Here is a 26,179-nt window from a genome sequence, read left to right as displayed (position 1 = left end):
GAACTGTATTGTTGATGAGAAGGAGCAAACCCTGGAATTCTCTGTGAAGATGTTCTTCAACACTTTTTGACTGTATGATAATCATCTAACTTAATTACTGACTTCCCCAAATCTCAGAAAAACTCATGTACATCACATATTTCCTTCACTCTACTCATTAAAGCACACAAGATTATTTTTTTCTGGTGGTTTTGGGTTCTCAATATAACATACAAAATCTTTTTCCAGCTGTTGGAAAGGCTTCAGCCTAGCAGGTAAACCAGAGCACGGAAATCTGGTTCCAGTCTCATCTCTGTCTTTGGCTCACCTCTTTGTACCTATAGAAAATAGAAGATATTACTTTGTGACCTTGCAGTTGTGTCCTAAGGATTAATGCTTGGAATGCACTGCATGCTCCCACAGTGGACAGCAGCCAGGTCGGTGAGTACGCTCTGTTCCTGTTTGCATGGAGGTAAATTAGGTGTGCCTCTGATGGCAGCAGAAATTTGGCCCCGTTGGATGAATCCCATGATCTCCAGGCTTTAGACAGATTCATTCAGCTGGCACCATTCCTCAGACCTAACTTCAATGTTGTGACATACCTTGCAAGGAAAAGTATCTTTTGGGTTGTGGGTTTTTTGATAGGTAAAGCAGGGGCTAGGGGTGTGCTGGTAAAACAGGAGATACTCTCTGGAGAATCTTATCACCTGCTCCCTTCTGAAAGGACTGGTGGAAGAACAATTCAATAGGGCATGTGGGGTCATCTCTGCTGCTAGCACAAAGAGAGAAAATCATAAGCTGGCCATTTTTCCAGGGCTCCCTCTACCTTCTGGGCACATGAGCACTCCTTAAGAAAATCCCATGGAATTTTCAGAGAATGTGGGTTTGGCTGCTGCTCCAAAGTGCTTTCAGGAGAGCCTTTCTAATGGCTGTGGGGAAGAGCGGGGAAGCCAGATGAAATACGAGGGTGTCAACAGCACCTATTGAGTCTGAGTTCCCCTGGGCCAGAGCTGCTGCTTCAACAGACACCGTAGGCAAAGTGCTTGGCAGGCTGACTCTGCTTTCTGAAGCCAGGCTTCATCCTACAGCCACGAGCAGGGCTCTGCTGGGAGCTCCTCACTGCACTGAAAATAGCCAGCCCTGAGCTCGTGTTGCAGCCCAGTGTGCTGGGGGATCTGGGCAACAAGGGAGCCCCCTCACCAAGCAACCCTTGGTCCATCATGCCTTGACAAGCACCAGTTAAAACCTCAGCATACACCACTTGGGCCAGCACCAGTTATTATTGTATTAATTATTAATGTAATTACATTTTATTTAATAACTGAGTTACAATTATTCATGTTACTGTCTCCTTACTCCAGCATTTACACAGACTCAAAGGGCAGATGATAAATACATTTAATAGTTCCTCAGATGCAAATGTTTTTGTTTGTTTTTTTGATGTTTACTTGCTTGACTGGAGCATTTCACTTGAGCCTCATACCCCAGTTAGTTACAGCAGACTGCAAAGTAGGATTCATGCCTGGATAAAGTAATTTGCTTGCTTTACAACACCAAGAAAAATACTGGTCTGAAGCACCGTCATGAGGTCAATCAGGTCTAAGATTTTAAATGCCAAAAGATTTACAATTCCATCCTGACAGCCCCTCTGCTCCTCCTGTTTTCCACAGCAATAAGACTCATTTAAGGCTTTAAATATGGGAAGCAGAAAAGTAGTCATTAATTTTACTGGCACGACAGCATTCACAACTTGTAAGTCTTTGACATCTTCCTTAAACCCAAAGGAATTCAGATAGCTAGGGCAATGAATACTTGAATACCAATACTTGTATTGGAAGGACATAGTTTTCAGGGCTGAACACACATTTTTGTCCTGCAGGAAGCTGACAGTGATGAGAGTATGTAGGATGCTTTACTACTACATTCACATGATGATACTAAATTTCCCAGCTCATCTTGTTCAGCATATTCCCTTTGTGTTTCTTAAATCAATAGAACTGCAGTGAGCCAACAGATTTTTTCAATATTTTGTAGGATGCTCTGCCCTTACCACCATACTTAATACCTCTTGTTTTTGGTAAGACAAAAAAACTCCTTAAATGTTATATTGACTACTTAGAAGAAAGTTGGCTGCATGTTTTGAGGGATAAGAAATTCAATTGCAGAAAGCTAAACATATATGCGTGGAGCTGAATGCTTTTGGAAACAAATTCTGTGGGCTTTCATATTTGTATCACTGTCATGATTTTGGAATAAAAATGGAAAACTTGTGCTGAATGCATAATAGGCCATTGCATTTCCATCTGAGACAGAAGGAACGTGCTCACTTCTTCAGAAGGGAAGACAGATGAAGGCAGGCAAGCTGCAGAATAAAACAAGAATTAAGTGATAGCTTCTTAATGATCATTGTTCTGCTATCTGTCCATTATCTGTCTGGGTGTAGGTAGCAAACACCACATGAATTTAAATAAACCCATTACTCACAGTCACTTACAGACGTGATGATATGAGTTGCTTGACAGGTCTTACACAGGGAACTTGGATGTAATTGAGCCCGGTGCTCTGTTGATTCTCCTCCAGCAAAACTCTCTACCTGTGCAGGAATATTTTAAGACCTCACTAACTCTGACAGAGTGTTGTTGTTGTTTTTTTTTTTTTTTTTTTTTTTTGCTTATTTGTGTTTTGTATCATTATTGGGTCTCTACAATAACAGATGGTGAAATCTCCTGAGTAAGCCAAATGCCAGTGATTTTCCTTACAGGATGTCATGCAAAAACACTAACAGCTCGGTTCCTATTAGTACTAGAAACTGATGGGCCAGCTCCAGCACCTTTTAAAGTTCCTGGGAGTCTTTGGATCAGCTCCATGACACAGCTGAATGAGACAGACAATCTGCTTTAACACTGCTTTATTATTTCCAGGGTTTCTGCTGAACAGCCTATCAAACAGGCTAAAAATCCCTCTTAAAGAGCACTTTCCTTTTGGAATACACAGATTATTTTAGAGATGAGTAAAATCAGGACAGTTTTCAGGTAAATTTAATATATCCATTTGTTTTTCCTTCTTGACTCAGGGGCTTCTCACTTCTGAGATAGGCACTGCTGGTGGTTTGGGTTTGCTGGCAGCAAAGAGTGATACGATTGCACTTGGCATAGGTGACAACCAGCTTGGCCAGGCTCGTCTTTCCTTGGTTTTACCCTGTGTCTTGCTGTGCCATATTGCTTAATGGCTATAATGGGATATTTGCATCTATTTCATGCTCCTAGAGCTGTCCTAATTGCCTCTCTTCTCTCATCATTATTAACTTATCATCTGCTGATCATGAAATCTCAATAGAATTCATAGTTCTCTGTCAGGTGTGACTGTAGAGACATTTCTCCATCCCTGTAAGTCCCATACTCCCCACTGGAGACATTAAATACATTGGAGTCCTTTCACCACATTCATAGGCTTTGAGAGTAAGTTTGTATAAATTTATAAAGTCCATAATTTTTTTTTTGTTTTCTATTCATATCTAACTGCCTTTCATATTGAATTTCTTATTTTCAAGTACGCGTATCTATTTATGATCACTTTTAAAATTAGATTTGCTTTCGAATGAACTGTTGGTGGTTCCCTAACAAAGAGAGGTTTGCTTTGTTGGATCTCAGATCTGAACAGGATCTGAACTGGGGACCACATCTGAATCTTTTCTTTGTACTTAAAGAGAAAAGGGGAAAAATGTTTCTCCTCTCCTTCCTGGTTCCTCTGAGGAGATAACTGAATGTTCAACAAATACTGTATTTTAAGCAATATGTAAGTGTAAGCAGGGGCCCTAAAGAGGTGAAATGCTCCCTGCAATAGGCTTCATACACATGCCAAGAGGGAGTCCTTCCTTCTTTATCTCTGGGTCTGTCTGTTGGACAACAGTCAAAAACCAGTAATGGACCCGGAGTGACACAGAAGCAATAGGGACAAGATGTCTGTCAACTTCAGACAAGTCTAGTTATGTACAGATGTTTGTGGGTTTGGGCTTTCATTATTCTAGGCCCCCTTGTTTTTCAGAGTGGTAAGTCCTGAACTTATCCACTTTGGCATTTTCCGTGAGAGAAGAGAGAGGTAGCAGAGACAGAGGAAAGAAGGCATTTCTTATGAAATGTCCTCAAGGAAAGTTAATTTTTTTTGACTGATGTCTGTGGAGTTTTCATATTTATTCAGAAGGAAATCATGTTCAGCAATTGTCATTACCTCCCAGAGAAGTGCTGCATTTGTTTGAAGGTATATTTGACACATATTGTGTCAAAGCTCATGGTCTCTCAGATATGACATGTGACAGCTGAAGTTATTTGACATGCTCCAGTTAAAGGAATTGAGAGCCAAATTCCCAGAGGCTGTGGACAGTTTCTGTACATAAAGCTTTCTTTGAGTATAAAGGAGATTTTTCAAAAGCATTCAAAATCAGTTTTTCCTGCTCTCATAGAGTTAATTCTGGATTCTTTTGATCACCAAGGTAGTTCTTCAATATATCTGAGCCAGTTTGGCTGAAATGATCTTAGTGAATAGGATGTGTCATGGACCACTCTGATCTGGATACCATCTGGCACAGCTGTGCTGTGCCATTACAGGAAAAATCTCTGGAGCTCCAGAACTGGAAAGTCCCATCTGATGTGAATACTGCTGGGGCCAAGACAGTCTCCAGCCTATTCCCAGGAGCTGTGTTGGGAGAGTTATATTGATCAAAACTATGGCTGGAGACTGTTTTAGCCTGTAAATGATATATTCTGGTGTCTGTCACTGTGTAAGAGCTGTAGCTGCAGTCTTTGAGCTCCTCTGCCAGCAGTACAGATGATCAGAACTGTGCACAGTCCTTGGCATGAGGAGCTGCACCCTCGTGTGTATAGCAATGTCTGGTCTCATAAATTAAACCTCTGTGGGACCATCCTGAGGCAATGAGAGCATTAGCCCGCAGTAGTGGGCACTCATCCAGCCCCCCTCTGCCAGCCTCTGGAAAATGGGGCCCATGTTGTAAATGTATCTATGTGCTAAGTCCCCACACATGTCAATGACTTATTCAGAACAATGCCACATCCCAAAAGAACTCCAGGGATCATTCAAGCGTTTTCTCAGTATTGGCAATCAGGATTATATTGTCAATGTCTTTTCACTGGCACTGTTTAGCTCATTAGTAATACAAAAAGGCCTCACGACTTCTGCTAGAGAAATCTTCCCTGATGCATCCTAGCACTCAATTTGCTTTGCTAATAGCTGCATCAAGATTGTCTCTGGGCACCATCCCCTGGATGAGAAAACTCATGTGTCTCTTCCTACGAGGGCTCAAGTATAAACTTCTAGGTGTTAACTGAAATTCTTCTTACTTTCCTAAAGTTGAAAGCTCCCCAGTCAGTGAACACAACTTCCAGAGAACAGACAGAAAGGGTATTTTCTGCAGGTGCAAGGTGGTGTTGCTGCCATTGCACAGGATATAATTTGAAACTTGTATATAGTCCATGTATTATTGTGAAAATAATAATTGAAGTAGGTATAGAGAATATATATATATATATAATATTATATATACTACAAAACACAGGGGACTGATAAGGCTGTTTTAGGGGAGAACAAATATGGCTTCACATGTTTAGCTTAGTGGAAGGAAAGCTGAAGTTTTTGACAGCTGTCCATAGACACCTCAGGGGTCTGAGTACTCAAAAGGGAGGAGAGTAAAAGACATTTCTGGAATTAGAACAAATGACCGTAACCTGGTCCTGAATAAACAGACAATTGGAATTATAAAGAAGTTTCTAAACAGCAGAGGAATGAAGTTTTGGAAAAACTTTCTGACTGCAGGAATAACAGTCAAAAAAGCAAAATTTAAGAGGGAGCTGAAGAATTCCAAAGAAGGGATTATATGACCTGATAGTTCATGACAGCAAGAACTGAACTCAGTGACCAAAGTCATCCCTTCAGGTCCTATCTCTGACAATCTGAACAGTATTTAAGAAGACCATGTCCCATTGATCTGCACTGACAGAGAAGGTAGAGACTCTCCAGATCTAAATGCAGCATAATACCCTTGAGCAACAGTCCTGCCATTCAATTTAATAGCAGAAGAGCCCAAGAATAGCTTCTGTGGCAACAGCAAACTGATTTACCACAGTTGTAAAGGAATGGACTGAAAGAGTTATTTTTCCTAAACTGTAGTATCTTTTTTTCCTGGATATGCTATAAACATGAGAAATATATTGGCAGATATCTAGATACAGATTTTAAATCATTGAGATCTGAAATGCAAGAATTTTTGTATCCAAATGGCTGTTTCATGCCCTAAATTCTCTGAGTTGTGCTTAATTCTTGCAGCACATAAGGCATGTAAAAAACCACCCACTCACTACTTCAGAGCCATTTTTCTTCATCTAAATGAAATTTCTTTAGTTCCATTCATCTTTACGGCTCATTCAACAGGTCCCTCTGCAGCAGTGAAGGGAAGCATGTTTCAATGTGCTAATCCAGCTCAGAGATGGATTAATTGACTCACATGCCCCTCTGATCTCCAGCCAGATGTCTCTCCTCAGCTGGCAAGCCTTACTAATTTTCTTGTTGTTGTTGCTGTTGTTAATTCTGGGTTTCCAGCCAGCGGGGGCTCAATCATGGGCAGCGTGCCCTCTGTCGACATTTTGTATTCTTTGGGCTGCTTTCCCTTGGGCAAAGACATCCAGCTATGAACCTCCTTCCCTGGCTCTTTGTCATCTGGCCTGTGGCCCCTGGAGAGAGCTCTCCTGGTGCAGTTGCACTTGTGTATCCGGCACATTGGGCCACCACAGGGCTGTGCTGTGAATATTCAAGGTAGGCAAAGGAGGCATATGGGACTCACAGGGCTATTCCAAGAAGTGACCCAAAATTTCAGGTCTGTGCATCAAATATTTTAGGGGAAAAAAAAGAAGACTCATAATAAGAGTTAGACATTTTTCCTTCGTCAGCATATGAAAGAAAATTTCTGTGAAATGATGTGAGAGAAAAGTCAAGAATGCTTGAGAAGGTTGTGTATGACTAGACCAGTTGGGACACTAAATTGGGAAGCAGTGTAACATAAAGAGTGGTTTGAAGGTGGGATGTATGTGTGCTCCAGGCTCTACTCTTTATTCTGTCATTGCCCAGACGTCTTGGGCAAGACACTTCAATATTCTGGTACTTTCTAATGCCTATGAGAGTCTAGGGTATTTTTAAGGTACTTGCTAATGAGCAAGGCAGTGTGAAAATTAAATATAATTTGCATCACTGAACATACAGCCATGTATTTTCAGTGTGAAGGCTTCTGCCATGACTTGCAGTGGTTTGGCTAAAACCATGATGTTACCACAAGGAAAGGTGTCAATTTTGGCCTGACTGTAGAACACTGTTTCTTCTTATCCCATTGCTTGTCTTGGGTCATCACTGTGATCACATTGAGTAGAAACTTAATGTACAAGAATTCAACTGGATGGTAAAACTTTTATTCACCTCAGCAGTGGCTTCCTCACACACAGGTTATTAGCAGTGGTCACTGAGGGAGGGCAGCTGAAAGCAGAGGCAGCAGTAGGAATATTTGAAGATTTGTACTATTTAACACCAAGACCCTGAAATTCAGCTATACACACAGCTAGAGCATTCTGTGAATTATAAAGGTGGAACACTGGTTTTCTAGTTTCTCAGTAATGGGGGTAACCTCACTAATGGGGGTCATTTATCCCAAGCTGTAAAAAAAAAAGGGATTATATGATTATTCACTTTTTTTTCCCCTTTTCTTTTTCTTTTTTCCATTTTCTCTTCCTAAAATTAGTTCAACAGGATAGAAAAGAAAAGCAAACACTTCTCCTTTTTATTTTCATTAGAAAAGAAGTTGCAAAATATTGTTTCATGACAAGATCAGAGGACAACTTGAGAAGAGAGAAGTAAGAAGTTCTTCTAAGGTGTGAACATTAAGAATTCAGCTGCATTTCTATGGATACAGCATTTACTACTCCAACTAAAAATGTGTATGAGCTCCTTTCTTCAGCAGTTGCTTGCAATTTGTAGGTGTTAATAAAATAAGAAGAAAATCTCACTCCTGTAATTTAGCATCTTTGGTCTTTTTTAGTTTAGGTACGTGCCTTGTATAAATCTCTTTCCAAAAGCACAAATTTCTTCCCACATCAGGCATAGCCCCAGGGAAGTTGTTTTACAGGGAAATAAAGGCTTTGACCTTTGATCACTGTAACCTAGCTTCTCACAATCCTGAAAACAAGTCTCTAAAAAATTGAAATGTGAACAACACACACCATCGATATCAATTACTGCATTTTTAGGTGGCAAATTTTCCCCACGGGGGGTGAGCAATTCACTTGATGTACTTGGCAAAGGGTTTGATTCTCCTCCCCACTGGCAGCGATGTGGTGCTGACAATCTCTCTGTTCTTTGATGGGGCACAGAGCAGAGTAAGGGAGAGCAGAGTCAGACTCAAAGCTCTGCGAGTGCAGAGAAAAGCCGGCTCTGTCAAGAGAGGATTTACGCAGTCTGAACAGTGAGCTGCAATCTTTGAAGAAAAGACTTCAAAGAGAAAAGGAGAAAAGAAACAATGTCTAATCTTCATACAAATGTGCTCAGGGGTCTCTGAAATTCACAAACTTCTAAAATCTAAGAATTAATTATCACTTGCCAGAGGGAAGCTTTATTCACAGGTAACAGTTACAGCAATCTGAGTCCTCTAGGTGTAAAACCCATGCAGTTATATTGAACTAAAGCTCAGTAAATCACCCTCCTTCCTTTTGGTCTACTTGCACACTTTCCAAGTGTTTGATGTTATGCTTCACATTGTTTATGTGTGACACATGACAGCAGCTCCTCAAATTTTGTCTTTGAAAGGAGATGTACTTGGAAATATTTTGGTACAAGAACTGTGACTCACAGGTTCACATTAAAACACGCAACAAAGCAATGCAGCTCCTCGGCTCCTGTAGAGAAATGCAGCCCTGTTGGCTGCTGTTTACTGCAGGAAAAAGGCAAGATTCTAAGTCATTTTTCAGCTCCACAGCTGCCTAAATAACAAGGAGCACTGGGGGTGACTAAAGGCAAAGCACTGCTGCTCCAATTCCTCTTAGCAGAATGGGGTGTTTAAAATGACCCTTAGGCCAGGTATCCAGAATATCTCAGCACCTCAAAGATTCTCATTTTTGTTCTTATAGTAGCCTTTTGTGTAAGCACTCCTCATATTCACACTTGAATTTTACACTTGAAGTCTGAAAGCTAAGGAGGTGGTAAGACCCATGGTTGCAGGGCAAGTTAGTGGTGAAAGGAAGAATCAAGCATTTTAATATCTGGAGAACTCAGATACATGATGGTGTTATTGTGCTCAAGAAAGTGAATGATTTATTGTGGATGTCTGACCAGAGTCATACCCATGGTAATGTGTAGTTTAAATCCTGCATTTACTGAAACTGAGGGTGTGAACCCAGCTGGCTGGTGTGGCTCGGCTGCTGCACAGAAACACATTAAACTGCAATAACTTGATTGTGAATCCCAGCCCTATCTTTTTAAAAGCTCTGCCTGTCTTTCAGCTTTAAGATTTCGATGAAAACAGCTGTTGCAAAGCTCATGAGAGAGCTGTGCCACAGCAGGGAAACAGCTCCCTGACACATGCAAGAGGGTCTTCACACCCAGAGCAGCTATATCTGGTATAAAACTGAAAACTCACCTCTTAAAATATCAGTAAGCCAAGGCACTTGTACTGTCAGGAAAGGAAATGGAAGACAGAGACCATGTCCAATGCAGCTACTTTGAAATAACAAAAACCTCTGGCAGGATTGGAATTGCTTCATTTTATGTTTACATCCATATGGCTTTTGAGGTTAAATAGAACTTGTCCTGATATTTGCCCACCAGCAGTCAGGAGGTGTCTGTGACTTGTCTCCCTGTGCAATGAATACTTTGCATCCCAGTAATAAGTAGACCCAACCATTGTGCACCACCAGCATTGCCAGAGATGGCCAAAAACTGGGTAGGCATGGCAATTTGTGATATGGTTTAGTGGGCATGGTGGCATTTGGTCAAAGGTTGAAATTGATGGTATTGGAGATAATTTCCAGCCTTAGTGGTCCTATGATTCTATGGTCTGCTGTCTCCTGGGAGTCACTGGCCATCCCAGAAGATCTAAGTAACACAGGGGCATTGCATTATCCCAAGTTAGCATCCAGAAGGATGCAAAAGGGCAGAATTTGACCCTGGTGTTGCATTACAGGCAGGGCTGTGGATGTTTGTTTTCAAAGGAAATTTTCTCCTGCGAACAATCAGAAAAATCCCAGGCAGTCTCCTCTCGCTGGCTGTGGCAACTCCCAAAGGTAATTGTTGCTGCCTCTCCTTCCAAATGGGAAATGTTGATAGATACTTCAAGTATTTGTTTAACTGTGGACAGTTGACACAGCTTGCGAGAAGTTATTCTGGGAGGAAAGGAAACCTCCCAAACTCCTCCAACTTCCTTTGTCCCCAGCTCCTCTCTGCTCCTGCTGGGTGCCCTGAACCATCCCTGCAGGAGTGTCCCCGCTGGGGCAGAGTCCTGCAGCCCCCGCTGGAGGCTGATGTTCTCCTGGAGCCGGGATCCAGGGATCCTGGGCTCCTGGAGCTGGGATCCAGGGATCCAGGGATCCAGGGATCCAGGGCTCCTGGAGCTGGGATCCAGGGATCCAGGGATCCAGGGATCCAGGGATCCAGGGCTCCTGGAGCTGGGATCCAGGGATCCAGGGATCCAGGGATCCAGGGCTCCTGGAGCTGGGATCCAGGGATCCAGGGATCCAGGGATCCAGGGCTCCTGGAGCTGGGATCCAGGGATCCAGGGATCCAGGGATCCAGGGCTCCTGGAGCTGGGATCCAGGGATCCAGGGATCCAGGGATCCTGGAGCTGGGATCCAGGGCTGCACAGGAGCGCTCAGCTCTCCCGGTATCCGCGGGGCCGAGCTGGGACACCCCTGGGGGAAGCCAGGCACAATCCGGCCCTGAGTGAGTTCAAACCAAAACTGGCAATCTGGTACTCAGCTATTTTTGCCCAGTGGGGGATGTGTGCTGTGTTTGTTGGAAGATTTTTGGTGTCACTTATCACACGCTCTTTATAATGCATTGCCTGAGGCGTAATTAAATTCAAAGGGCATGCCTGTGTTGAAAGGGAGGGTTGCAATTTGTTGCTGTTAGGATTTTTCATTAAAAGCCAAGCAGTTTTTTTACTAGCAGGAACAGCGGTTGCAGAAGAAAAATGCTATTAAATAAGGAGAAGACAAAGGCTTTTCTTTTTTCTTTCTTTCCTTTTTTAATTTTTTTTTAATAACTACCTACCTGACATCTCCACACTGACTACCTACCTGACATCTCCACACTGACTTTGAATAAAGTACAGCATTTAAAAATAGTTGGACTGTAAAAGGAAGACAAGGCAGAGAAAAGAGGAGCCTTGACATTAAGAAAGGTCTGGCAGGTGATAAGTATATTATAGATGCCAGATTATATGTGTATATCTATCAACACACAGAAATATCTGTATCTATATGTCTGTGTGTGTATGTGTTTTATCTCCAGAGGAGAAATTTGCCTTTGCTGCTGAAATTTTCCTGAAAGCTCAGTTAATTAGTTCTCATAATACCCATAGAGGCAGATGTTAGTATCATTCTTATCCAGAGATGAGGAGATAGGAAAGAGCACAGAGAGAAGGATACACAGTGAGATTAAGGGATTTCTGCTACAGTGAATTCAGTGTAGAGCTGGGAATTCAGTCCAGCAGGCAAAATCCTAACCCTATTAAAAGCAATGGGAGACTAACTTATGAGAAGCCTGGATTTGGCAATTTTTGCTTGCTTTGTTCAAACCTCTCTGATCTATTCACAGCTACATGCGCCCTGATGATGCTTTCAGAACAAAACTACACCTGTGACTTTGTACAGCTCCTGGTCAAATCTCAGCTGAGTCCCTCAGTCTCAGAGCTTCAAACCAGGGGCTGACTGTTTCTTTGAGGGACTCTGTACCATGCATTTACATATGTCTTAAAATAGTCTGGAGTGATAACTGAAGTAATTTAAGATCTTCCTAAATAGAAAACTATATTCTCCCAGGCCACCAGGGTCACAGAAGTGAAATTTTACATCCTTAGCAATATATTTATATTCTACCCCACAGTACTCTCAAAAAATGACTGGAGGGTTTCAGCTAAACAGATAAGCTACTTCTAAATTAGACTGGGTAAAGCAAGATCATTAAAGAAAAAAAAAAAATAATGTCCTCATTTTATAATGGCTTTGTTGCCTTCTTTCTTATATACTTGTTCCAGGGCAGTATTTTCATGTTATTAGGGTGTTTTCAGCTCTTGTTTTTAGGCTCACTTCATTAGTGTTGGTAGAATACTTTGAAGTAGAAAATGTGCTAAGTGGTATCACTGACACACTTTCAAGGCACCGCTTTTGCCTTCCCAGAGGTCATCTGAAGCAATTTTGTCACACCTGTAAATGTGCACAAATTGGTGCTGGCAGTAGAGGGACAAATTTCCCTGGAAGCTGCTGCAGCAGCTGTAAGCTGGCTGTGAGTGCCTGGAGGAGGATTCCTCTTTCCAGCAGGAAGCTGGGGTCTGCCAGCCTTGCCCTGAGGAGTCTGGCAGTGAAGCAGCTGCCGAGCAGAGCTCCACTGTCTGATACTGGTGTGCTGGATAAAATTTCCCTAAACTCATCTGGAAATCTCCCAGTGGCTCCTCCAGTGCTGGGCACCAAATGTCCAATTTCTTTTTCCTCAAAAGCACTGTAATGGAATGAGGAGTGTTAGAAGGAGCACAGGGAAAGGCTGCTGTGGTGGGCAGAAGATGAACCTGCTGCAGCATCTTGGAACATGGGGAGAGTTTCATAAAACCACACAGAAGGACTTTGGTCAAAATGGACTTTAAAGCTCATCTGGTTCCCATGCCCTGCCTTGGACAAGGATGCCTTTCACTAGACCACGCTGCTCAGAGCCCCATCCAACCTTGCCTTGAACACTTCCAGGGATGGGGTGTCCACAGATTCTCTGGGCAACCTGTGCCAGGGCCTCACCACCCTCAAGTAAAGAATTCCTCCCTAACATCTGACATCTACATCTCAGGGCTTGTCCACTGCTCAGAGGTTTGCCAGTGGTGCAGTGGCGTTGAACACCAGGATTTACTGCTCTCCTCCCTGCAGCCTGGAGCATCCCAGTGCAGAAGACAAATTTCTAACCTGACACAAGGGCTTGCCTGTGAAGAGTGGTGTCTATAGAGTCCTATGGAATCTTTGAGAAGTCTGTGGCATCGAAGCTAATTTTGAAAACCACTGAAACCATGGCCTGGCTACCTGTATCCCTTCCCCACCACCCCTGGAGTGTGGGATCACAGGAGGGGTCCTGTTGGCCTTGGGGTATGGTTTGGACACGCACAGTGCTGCTGGCAGTGTGAAATGGGAAGCTGTCCTGGCACTGTATGGCAGCCTTCCCTCTAACTGCAATAGCACAGCTGCCCTGCTTGCTTGTGGCTCTGATTTATTACCTTGTCATATTTCAAAAGCTAAAGCAGGTTGAGCTTCATCAATGTTTAGGTGGAAAGGTCTCCAAGGAAAACACAAGAGCTAGAGGAAATGTTCCCTGAGTCAGAGTCAGGGCAATAATCCAGTGTGGTGTTAAGGATGTTGCTTTTGGCTTGATTGCAAAATCAATGTATGGGCCACCAGTGGTCTGTGGGGAGGGATTGCAATACCCAACATGACTGGGCAATAACTGACTGGTCTTTCTCTTCCTACAGGGGTCAGCTCTACAGTGGGTGTGAATTGGATGAGATGAAGATGATAAATCTTCATTTCAAAGGCTGATTGCTTTCTCTGTTTTGTCTCATTACTTGGATTTAGAGGTTTGGTTGTTTCACTTTGTCATCTTCCTTTGTATGTTTTGTAATTCTTTAAATGGCATGGAATGGCACAAAATACAAACATTTAGCAATTTTGTTTCCCTAATAAATTTCCCAGCTTCTGGAAAACCACAACTTAAGGGTCCTCTTAAAGGTTTAGTTTTTTTTCTTCCTAAAACTAGTGTCATGTGGATTTGAATTTTCCCTCACTCCCACAGAGTTGTCTGAAATCTCAGGCTGCTCACCACTGTCTGCAAGGTTGGATCCATCTCTACCAGTTTCTTATACTGAGCATAACCTCTGTGTCTGGCCCTCAAAGAAAACCAGCCACATCTCTTACTATTACCTCTGTAGATGTTGTGTTTCAGATACTGGACTCTGCCTGCCAGTGTCCTGGGACAGTACATTTTTCACATTCATCACACAACTGTTTTGAAATGGAATCCATCAAGGAACATAGATATTTTTCTCCTGTGAAGCAAGGTGCGTGTAATAGAAGTCACAATCCCTTTTGTAATAGCAAAAACTATATTAAGAGAACCCTGATTGGAATTTAGGAGATCATGAAAGTGAACAATTTCATTCATGCACCAGTTTGGCATCTCGTGTTTTTAAACAAATACCTGTTCTTCATCTATCCTCCACTTCTAGCACAAAAATAAATATTTTTCCATGGCATGGTGGAATTCAGATTCAAAAGCTGTGTTTTCATCTCCTAATTCTTTTTTTCTGGTTTAGCAAACTGCAAATTTGAAGTATGAAAGGCACTAAATGATCTCATACTAAAAACTGCAAAGCAAACAGAGCATCTCTAGCTACCCTGTTATTTTAGGTGGTCATTTTAAGAATGAACAGACCAGACAATTTTGAGGATGGCAAGGTGTTTAAGACCTGCTCTGCAAAGACTGTGACTGTAGTAATGAGCTGTGGCACTCCACTGGGAAAACAGAGCCTTGATAAGCACACTACAAAACCCCTGTCAGGAGTACAAGTGCTTTGAAGAGAGCATTGAAAGGAATTTTTCTTCAGAGTATGTAATGTGAGATTTCTCAAGGGAGGAGATTATGCTTTCTTTGGGCTTTTCTATACAGATTGAGGAACAGAATGTGAGAAAACTTTGCAAGTTGTTTAGGAACACAGATATTTTCAGACGGGACTGCACCCAAGTCCAATCTAGCCCAGCATCTTGTGTCAGAGAGAGGCCAGCACCAGAAGCTGCAGGAGAAGGTACAAGAGCATCTGAACAGGTCATGTTTCCACAAGTGGGGAAAACATCTCCCTAATTTCCAGTTATTGCTGCTGCTGTTATGTGTAGATTTATTTTCTTTCGACAGCACAAAAATTAAACAGAAATGTCCATTTCAAACTTTAGATATCACTGCCCAAAGCATTAATTGCTTCCTCCCAGTCATAGTCTGAATGACTACAATGAAGCCAAAAAAACTGACTCCCACCCCTGCATTCAGTCATTCCTGTATAAATTTCCAGTAGAGATCCCCACAGTCTGGGATGTGGCATGGAAATGACCACTCCCCTTTGGCCAGACAGCAGTCAAGGCAAATGGGAATCTACCGTGTGGTTTTGAATGAGGTGCAGGACCTTTTCAGAAGATGAACACTAACCCCCCCAGCACTCACACAGGGGACACAGAGGAGGTATAGGCCAGGCTGGGACCCTCTTGGTGGGGTTCTTATACTGGCTTCCTTACAGGTACTCTACTGACTGATACTGGTCAAGCTGCTTCTCATCTCTGTGTTGTCTCTACAGAGCAGAGATACTGACATTTCCCTTCTTTGAAAAGCTGTGTGATTGACAACTGTGGCTAAAAAATAACTGTAGAATATAACAGGAGAGATTGTTCCTTAGAACTATCAGCTCCACCACTGAAACTTCTTAAAACCACCCACAAAACTCTTCTGTAGACAGAGAAAAACACATTCACCTCCATGCAAAGCTGTTCCTTCTGTTCCTCTTTCAGAATTATCCTGAGCCTTTGACTTTTAATTCTGAGATTAGGCTTTTTTGTTGTCATTATTACTATTATTGAAAACACACAACGTAAATTTAACTGTGGTCAGATCCCTCATTGAACTGCAGTGGAGGAGGGGCATTTGTACTGGAAATTAATATGGTTGGCATGCCTGCCTTGGCTTTGAGGATAGTGTTTTCATGTTCTTTTCCTTTCTTCCCCAGCTTTCTTCCCTTTTGTATCTGCCTGCTTCTTTCCCGTTTCTTTCACAGCTGCTATTTTTGCTCCAAGCAAAGAACTCAGTCATGCTCTCACTCTCTCATGGGCTCTGTGTATGCTCTAAGTCAGGCTAGCAAACCTTACTGGAGCCAAGCTTTGCACCCTTCCCTTGCCCTTTTCATACCCTCTGCCTCGTCAGTTTTCTGTCCCCGGGTTTTGCCCGTGCTCCGAGGGCAGAGTCGCTCACCGCTGGCACTCCTGGCTGGGCTTTGCCTGGCTGCTCCCGTGGCTCCAGTGCAGACTCCCGTTGGACACTGGGCCAGTCACTCATCTCTCCTTTGACATATTCTATCTGTTTCAGCCACATGGTTTTCAGGGAAAGGGACAGTCTGTTATTCTTTGTCATTACCCACTGTAGCACAACACAGCTCCCCTGAGGTTCAAGGCACCATATGCTTCTTTAAAAGACACAATCTCTTTGATGTGCCCTCACATTCCTCTGAATTCACTTCACCCTCATGTCCCTCCTTCTCCTCTCTACTGTTCTTTTAACAATGTTTTTCTTCTCAGCCTTCTTCCTTTTCCCCACTCTCCCCTTGCCCTCCTCCAGGGCTGTGCTGCCAAGCCTGGGGCATCTGTCCTGGGCTGGGACCAGGGGACACCCAGGATCTGCAGGAAGAGTTGAGCCACTCTGTCTCCTCTCCCTTATGAGGGAGCAGGGATTTCTATGCCTGAACCTCAGTGGGCAGGGACCTAAACAGAAAGAAGAGGCAGAGCTCATCAGAGATGGCACGGCTTGTAGAAAAGGCTGTGTGCAATGGGGAGCAAACCTGGCTGGAGGAGTGTTTAACATCTGATTTGCAGAGCCTCATTCCTTGGAGGCCTGCGGTAATTTTGTTCAATTTCACTGCCTTCCATTTTCTCATATCTGCCATAATCTATGTGTTTCCATGTATATGGTTTTGTCCAGTTGTATTCAGCCTTCTTCCTGCCATTCCCATCAGTGTGGGCTATGGGCTGCTTCATTCCAACCAGTGCTCCTAAAGTTCCTTGGGAGGGGTGCTCCAGTCAGACAACAATTAATTCCTGTATCTGTAATTTGTTTATCTTTTTCTATAGAGTCTTACAACAAGCCTCGGGAGAGGGATATAAATGATGAATGCAGGTTAATAACAGGGGAGTCTGCGGAAAATTGCATTAAAATGGCACAGCAATAACGGATATAAAAACAACTGAAGCATGTGGTAAAATCCCTACTATATAAAAATATTTCCACTGGTAATATACGTTGTAGTTTGTGCTAAAAATCTGAAATTTTAAAGTGATAAAAAATTAATACCTCCAGACTTCTAGTGAGAAGAAAAAAAGGTTAGGTAAATTCAGTAATTCCAGTACATTGTTACCATAGGTGAAAAAAAAAAGTAAAATGGGTGAACTTAATCCTAATTAATCTTAATAATTCAAAGGCCTGGAACCTAACTGTGTGTATCAACAGAGCTCCCTCTCTCATCAGTGCAGAGAGGCAGAGACCTCAAGGGAGACAGGTTCATCCCAACCCAGAAAAAAATGCTTAAAAAACAGGGACATTGGATCTCCCTGAACTGGAGGAGATTAATTAATCTGGTTTTACGTAGGCAGGATGTCTAACTCTTCCAGCAGCTACACTTGGGAGCTTCCTCCTTCCCAAAGCCACTTTTAAAAAATGACCTCAGATCACTGTGGCCAGCCTAAGATTAGCAGAACTATTTCTAGTTTCTCATATTCCAAAAAGGAGGTAAGAACATTTCTATTGGCTTAATAACACAGAGGCAGCTCATGGAGTTCACTAGTTGCACTAGAAACTCTCTGCCAGATGTGAGGTGTTGGAAGCTGAGCTACACACTCAGGATGCTCAACAGCTGATATATCATCTTTGAGGACATGTTGTGTGCCTGCATGGGCTGAGGGGAAGCTACCTGTGTGAGCTGATATCACAGAGGGGTTTCAGGAGACCTGCCACAAATCTTCAGTCAGGCAAACAAACTGGTGGAGTTTTACCCTCTCATGACAGTTCATCATTCTGCTTTAACAGGCTGAAAAACACTGTCAAGAAGTGATGTGGGAAGCCTTCACACTAACATGGAAAGGGAAGTCTGCTTCATTTTTTTCCAGTAATATACAGAATGAGAACTGAACACAGTCTTGGGGACACCAGCTGGACAAATGTGTAGGACATCTTGCCCAGCAATCCCAAATCAGGCTATGTTCTGTGCCAGGACACAGGAATTGTGGAGATGTAGCTGCTGGGATGATGGGAAAAGGATGGGAGCTGCCTGCTGAACTAAGAGCACAGGAAGGGTGTGCAATCATAGTGAGATATGTTTCTACTGATACACTTCATCATAAGTAGTGCTGATGGTGGTTTTTGAAATGACAAAGAGGCATTGGGTAAATCCTTTGGCTGAAGGTGCATTCCTAGGGAGCCAAGAGTGCAAAATCCACTTCAATAGGATAATGTAGAAGAAAGTACTGCAGAAAAGCATCTAGGTGAAGAAAAAACTTAATCCATACAGTTATCTGTTCTTCCAAAGCATTAGCCAGAAATCCATCTGAAATGCTGTTTTTCAGTGTGTGTTCTGGTAGCTCAAAGTCTGCTTCTAAGGTAAAGTTTTTTTGGTTTTTTGTTTTAATGCTGTTCCCCAATAACAGTAAAATTTCAATTTTCAGCCTGTGGTCTGTGATTCTTCATGGGTCCAGGATTAACCTCCTGATATCTATGTTTTTCTACTTTTTTGAGGAACACAATCCTAATGATAATATATTTTCAGCAGAATTTGCATCCACAGGGAGAAATAGAAAAAGTTTAGCAATAAGGAATGAAAATCACTGGTACAAAAGAGTTGTTTTTACCTCAGCATGAGAAAAATGATAAAGATTCCTCTGGGCATTTTTTTTTTTTTAATGACAACACCTTGATTAATGGAATATCATCTACCTTTGTACAAGGAAAGATTGAAATGCGGAGAAGGTAGATGGTGATAATTGTTGATAATGTCTACAATGACAGTCATTGTCCAGAGAGTAGTGAGGAAAGTGCTGAACTGGAGTGAGACTGCCATTTTTATTGCAGAAAATGTAAACGTAGCATTAAACTCTGCAAGTTCCCAGCAAGCTGTTCTTAGAGAATCATGTTGCCTATTTTAGTAAAATGCAGATTTTGGGAGTACTTTATTATACAGCAGGATGGCTGGTCTATAGAAGAAATGTTGCTGGATTTGCCACAGCAATCTGCCAGACATAATGTCACCAGCCAAGTGGTAAAAATATGAGAACATTAAAGATATTGAGGATTCCAACTGATCCAGGATGAGCCTGCAAAGTGCATTTTCTTTTGCCTATCTTGAGTTTGCTCGGTGGAATAACAGTCTGTGAGGTAAAAATAGTTCACAAAAAGAGAAAATACTTTCTCCTCGATGTTATCTCTGTTCCTCACACGTTGAGATGTCGTTTGCTCCTGTGACAAGTTTGTGCTGAATATCCAATGGAGAATTAGCAGGTGGAACAGAGTTCAAAGTCCTACCCTGTTTAATACCTTCAGCATTTCTCAGCTCTCAGAACCAAACCAAACCACAGAAAAAATAATCCACGAAATAGTGTCCAATGACCAGATAAAACCCATGGTCAACAGGAACAATGAGGCAAAATCCACATTTTTGAGTAAATCATGTGGAGGGTCATTGAAATCACAGAGCTGAGATATATGATACAAGCTACAGATAAAACTTTATGAGATTACAGTCTTTGCTGTCATCTAAATAATCTTTAGCTGTGTGTTCATCTGTATTTGTGGAAAACATGGCCTTAAGTCTTTCAATTCATTATGCTAGTCTCTTTTTAAAAAGGTAGTAGTATCTTTAATAGTCTCCTAGGGCTGTTTTGCTTGACTATGACATATTTATTTGTCAAAGACAGATGTCCAGAATTATGAAACATCTAGCCTAATTCACAATTTTTTTTAACACAATATGACATTAGGAATCGAATAATTTTTAGACGTGAGTTCTGTACCTCTAGTCATCCACTGACAGTTGGGATTTATTTTAAAAAATATGTTAACTCTGGGCAGGAGCAGCTTAAGAACAGTTTGGACCTAGTAATGTATGAGTCATAAGGAGAGTTGTTTCCTGGTTCTGTGAGTACTTGACTGATTTAAGCAGTAATTATGAAGCCTGGTGAGACATAAACAAAGGTTTATCTGTAAAAACAGCCCACTTGGTCTACTTAACTACAGCTATGATCACAAGAGGGTAAGTACCAGTGGATTTGTGAATTCAAATGGTACAAAAGAATAACTTGGTCTGCTTCACTGATATTTATGGTGGTGTAACTCAAAAGTTATTCAGTGAAAATCAGTGGAGATCCTTCAATTTCTTGTCAGATAAATATTTTCAGCTGTAAAGACATTAAAAAAACCCCTGGGCATAGCGGAAATATGTTAGTATTAAATTTCAATTTTTGTAATTCACCTCTAGATTGGGAAAAAACGAATAATCAAAAATACAAATGCAACAGCAACATCCTGGTGTGTCAGTCCTGGGGACAAAACGTATCAGGGTCAGGGCTATGAGCAGTCCTTGTGTAGGTGCAGTGGCTGTCTGTATTCTAATTAGTCCTCTGCCATATTGACAGATTTTGGGGCAAAGGTGTGTGATTATACACCCTTGGTACAAAGAGAGAGCATAAAGATGAGAAATTTTCCCAAATCCCTGAACCCTGAAGTTAAATATTGCCTAGGCTCTAAGACTGGAGCAATGCAGATGGTGTGTCCTTTTGAGGTTCAGCAGGGGAATGTCATTACATACAAGGACATTCCCTTGTAATTGTTGCTATTGCCTGGTTCAGCCACACAAAGCCAGAGGAACATCTTGAACTAATCACTAGGATGATTTTAATATGTAAAGGAATTAACTATTTTAACCAAAGTCACATCCATTGAACAGAAGATGGACGTTTATAAAGGCCTTTTCCTGATCCTGTTAGTATTCCTATTTTTGGGGCTAAAAGTTGACTGACTTGGTGAAAAAGTAGAAAATCCAGCAGGTGGGGAAATCTCTGCAAGATTACCTGGGAACCTCCAGGGAGCTTTGACAACACCAAGAATAAGTTTCCCTAGCTCTAATTGAGCCAGCTTCAGAATGAGAGACGTTGCAAGGTGCATCAGAGGAGGAGAATAAAAGGCAGCTTTGAGAAGGAGAAAGGAGTGCATGAGGGAAATCATGAGAATCCACTCCTGGGGGCTAAAGGACTCAGATTCCTCCTGTTTTATGCAGAAAAGGCAAAGTCTAGCCTTTAATCTGAGACCTGCAAATGCATGACAGCTTTTAACAGAAGGCAGCAAAGGTTAAAGAAAGAAAAGAAAGAACTCAACCCACCAGGCACCAAATTTAAACTAAACTAAACTCTGGTGAACCCTGTCAGGGAATCTGTGCTCAAAAAGGAAATTAGGGAACCTGAGGTCTCAGGGGGTCTTGATGTGAGGAGGAAGAACAGGTATTTATGATACTGCAAACGCCTCTACATGAAAACTGGAGTCTAGCAGAAGTGACTTTCTGACAGCACCACTTGGAAGGAAATGTATTTGCTTTAATTTGTGCAGTGCAACCTCCTCCACACTCAAACTACAGAAGCTCTGAGCCCAAATCAACTTTATGAACAGGAAACAGTGTTTTAGTTTAAGAATGTTAATTTTTTTGGCTTAGGAAATTGTTGCTTCAGTCTTTATTATAACCAAGATGAAAGTTATCACATATGCATAGTATGTAAACTGAGAGGAGTTTCCATATATGAGTACCTTAATGTTGGACCAGTGTGTTGACACTGTGAGATGATTGAAAGAATAGTTTATGTTTTCTGAAAGGTCTGGAATGCAAATCTTTCAAATCAACAAGATCAAGACGAACAGTGAACTTAGACTTGAATGCTTGCTAGGTTTTCTAATATATTTCTTGCTCACTTTAACAAAGTGTTAATTTGGCATCTCTGAAGATTATGGATGGCTAATTTGTATATCTACTGACTTTAAAGGCACAGGACCATAACTGACTTTCCAGCTTGGCCTCTTGTATAATGCAAGCAAAAAGACCTCCCTGTATTAATTTCTACTTCAAGGCTAACTGTTTAGCACTAAGAATTTAGGGAGCATTGCACTGGGTTAAAACAAAGGCTCCTGTAGCCCATGTCTGTCATTATTCAACCTCTGACAGAGGTCATCTGTGTACACTTAAGGAAGCATAGTTACAACAGTGTAAGAGATCCCCATCAGCACAAGTAAGTTGTTGTTTTCATGTTTGGTTAAAAATTCAAACCTCAATGGAAAGGCAAACTCTGAATTCTGGGAGACAAAATTCATTTCGCCAAGCAAAGTTATCTCCAAATAATAAAGATGGCATTGTGGGATCTCAGACACATTTTGCCTTCCTCCTATGCGTTGCAGAGAGAAAATCGTCTCTTTTTGGAACACACACGCAGCAGACTCTTGTGGAAATAAATGAGGGAGGACAACTTGGCAAGGACCAGAGAAAAAACCAGCAGCACCATGTTTTCCTCTCTCGCTGACATAGCACCTTGTTTGAGTTCAGTTACAGAGCAGGCTATGAATAAAATTATGACTAAAATTTCAGTCCTGTGAGAAATATGGATAAAAGAGCCTGAACTGCTGGAGTCCCACCCTATACATTTAGGTGAGATTCTTTTAATGAAACAGTCAGATAATATGGTCATACCTGTGATCTGCTTATTTAAAGGCCCTTTTATAGTCACTTTATTTAAATTAAAAAAAAAAAAACAAAAACAACCCACAATTATTTTTGAACATTACTTCTCTCTTCTGAGATGTTTTAGATATCTAAAACAGGTCAGTTGAATCTCTCCTTAAAAGTGTAATTCTTCTTTTTTATATTGAAATATGACTTTCCAAAGATGTAGACCTCCACACTATGGTTTCAGGTTATGTCTACTGAAATAAAGCCCACCCTCAAATGCTCTTTTTCCTTGATTTGTATGGACAAAATGAAGCTGTGGAATGAAATTACCAAAAGAAGCTCTAATTCTCTGGTAGTCACAGAAGTAGTGAAAAGTCCAAGAAGTCACTACAAATACATCTCTCTCTCCCCCTGTCCCCTAAAGTTCACAAGCTTTTTCTGAAAAAGCAAGATTATATCATAGAAGGGACAATGGTGAGACACTGCTTATTCTTCCAGACATCTGAGTGGGAGTCAAGACAGTTTTGGTCTTCTAGAAGGACATGAAGCAGATTAAATATTACTTTCATTGTTGGTATTAATCACAAGCAAAAGGCTCCAATAGAAATCCACTTATTTGACTTGATGTGGAAAGAGCTACTTGCCTGCTTAGCAAAGGTTTTTATGTGATGTAAGCCTGAAGTGTCTGAGATGAACTGCAAGTACTTGGTTAACTGCAAGGAGTTCTCAGGAAAAGGAACTGATACCAGAGACCCAGAGGCAAAACAATTAACATAGTTGTGTAACCAGCTAAGCTTTGCAGTTGCTCTCCACACAGTTGGGCTGGAGAAACACATGACCTCAAGGGCTTGGGGCACAAGGTTCTCAGCCTGCAGACAGCAGGAGGTTTGTGGGCAAGAGTGAGGAGATCACTGCCTACGTGCCAGGCACCAATCCAGATTCTCCCCACAGGCCCAAAGATCCTCTGAGACACTACAATTTTACTCCAGAAGAATGTGACTGAGCTGAGAAAATAACCGCTTTGTAATTTCAGGTATTCTTGCCTCCTGCCACTCTGAAAAAGTCAGCAAGGTTCTTAAAAATTCAAGAGGGCCATCTCCTAAAGATGCAGGAGGCAAAAAGGAGCTTGCTAGGGAATCTGTCCATAGTCTGAAGGCTCTTGGAAAATGTCAGGGAGGAAAGTGGCTTAGAAACACCAGAAGGATGTCATTAAACTGTGTTCTGAGTTCTGCAGTGGAATGGGAGGATTAAACAAAAAGAGGAAGAGCCCAGGCCCTAAAGCATGGCTGGCAGTCAGCAATGAGGAGAATAGCCTTGGAAAAGTCTACACATATCCCTGGCCATCAGACAATGCCAAGCTCCATCCCTCTATCTCAGGAGAAGGGAATTGACCCTGGTACCAAGTGAGGTTGAGCAGGGGCCAGGAAAATGCCATGATGAATCTCCTCATTGTGGAAATGCCCCCCAGCCTGAGGTTTAGCCAAGGCTGCTGTCTCCAGTTACTTTGCTAGAGAAGACCAAGCCCTAGTGAACAGCAATGAACAGGGAGGATAAAGTGTTATCAGTAACTGTTTACTCAGGAAAGGCTTTGAACAGATTTGTTTCTGTTGCAGTAATCAACTTGGGAAGCACAGTGACCCTTGAAGGAGTTTTTATTGATCATAGCAGAATAGGCCATTAATAGAGAAGAAATTATCAGAGAAAAAGACATTTCTGTCATTCTCAATAATGTTTTCATCAAAGCCCTTTTCACCAGCAATAGCTCTTTCTTTTACTTATACTCTATTTTATTTTCAAAGCAGTGCTATTTTCTTCACGTAACACTAAGTCCTTTACTTTGATAGAAATGAAACATTTCCTTTAATGAGCATAAGAGATAATAATGTTAAGCATTAGTTGGAACCATAATGCAACTAAAACTCAATGCCATTTAAAACCACTTAATGCTCTGGCTGACGTTTGTCATCTCACTAAAGAGCACAAGATTAGAGGTGCTACAACTTAGAAAGAAAGCATTATCCCACTGATGAGATAGTACTTTCCTTTGTACTAATCACACAGTCTAAAACATGTCTTTGTGTCTATTTGTTATGTTAAAAACCCTAACAGAATGTTCCTGTAATAGGTGACAATGAAAAAACCCAATGCTGGGATGCTGTTTTTTTCACAAGCATTACTTTGACTCTTTCCAGAGGCAATAAATGTTTCATGGCCAATTCAACAGCCTGGAAGATCTCTCAGACAGAGAACTGTGCCAGTTCCAGACCTCTAGAGAAGGCATGGATACACCAGCCTGAGACTCACAGCTTTCCAAACCCAATCAGCAGTCTCAGGTTCATCACAGTTGTGGCCAGACCAGATTGTAAGCAAAGCTGCATCATGCTCAGGGTGTGAGAAATTAATTGGGATGAAAGAACTTTGGTGTCAGTCATTAGCTACAGCAGAAATGAACTTAAACCATAAAAATAAATATTCAGGCTAGACACTAGGGGAAAATGTCCTCGTCATGAAGGTACTGAGGTACAGGGACATGCTGTCTGGGAGAGTTGTGGAGTCTTTACCATCACAGGATTTCAAGAAAAAGTAACCTTTTTTCCAGAAGTGACACAATAATACTGACTCTACTTTGGGTCAGGAGATTGAATTGTCTCTTCTGGCTTTATTTATGTTGCACAACCCCTATATTTCCTGTATTTACAAGCTATCTGTGTCCTTGGAGCCTGTAACAGTGCAGTTACACTGATTTACACGAGTTGGGGGACTGGCACACGTTCATGACTCATGTTCTCATGCCATCAGCTCCTCAGCAGCTTCCTACTGGTGATGGCCAAGCTCAGAGTGTAGCAGCCACTGTCAGTGACAGGGACAAATGACATATTTTATTACAGTGCAAAGATTTTCCTGCTAAGTCCTCTCTACTGCTTGAGTAAGAGTAAAGGAAGGAAGAGCTGACTTTGAAAACCCAAAACTGCAGATGTTATTATCTCTTGAAGCTATTAAATGATGGAAGTGCAGCACTCCTGACAAATTGAACAGCACTGCCAGTTGCTGTAACATAGACTAGCTCCACTGTTTGTTGCTAATTTATCACAATCTAGTATTTGACCCAGTGAATCCTGAGTTAAATTTTTATACATTCATGAACTATTTATACTGTATGAAAAATCAATATCTTTTTGTTGTTCACCTGATTTAGGACAGATAAAAGGAATATTTCAGTATTCTCTAGGGTCAGTGCAGAGAGTCCTTGAATGATGAAAGATACAGTATCTTTTGAATGGAAGAAAAACTTCAGGATAGAAAAAAAAAGAGTGTAATGTACATGACATATCTTTCCTATCCATTACATGAATATTTTTTCACAAACTCATGACAAAACATAATGTCCTTTTAGAAGACAACGTC

The 26,179-nt window shown here is 41.7% G+C and overlaps 1 protein-coding gene across 3 annotated transcripts in view; it reads right to left on the bottom strand.

Annotated features, from left to right (window-relative positions):
- The window catches only part of GRM3 (glutamate metabotropic receptor 3), a 103,326-nt gene that overhangs the window by 62,652 nt on the left and 14,495 nt on the right, over window positions 1-26,179 (bottom strand). The window contains exon 2 of one of the 3 annotated variants that reach the window (XM_021531030.3): window positions 2,464-2,572. The exons of 1 other annotated variant lie outside the window; for it this stretch is intronic. The gene's annotated coding sequence lies outside the window, so the exon portion shown is untranslated. The remainder of the gene's footprint in view (window positions 1-2,463; window positions 2,573-26,179) is intronic. One more of the 3 variants, XM_021531034.3, reaches the window with a different exon arrangement.

This window comes from Lonchura striata, chromosome 5 (genome assembly GCF_046129695.1).
Source record: "Lonchura striata isolate bLonStr1 chromosome 5, bLonStr1.mat, whole genome shotgun sequence".
Taxonomy (NCBI): domain Eukaryota; kingdom Metazoa; phylum Chordata; class Aves; order Passeriformes; family Estrildidae; genus Lonchura; species Lonchura striata.
This window is presented reverse-complemented; position numbering and strand designations above follow the sequence as displayed.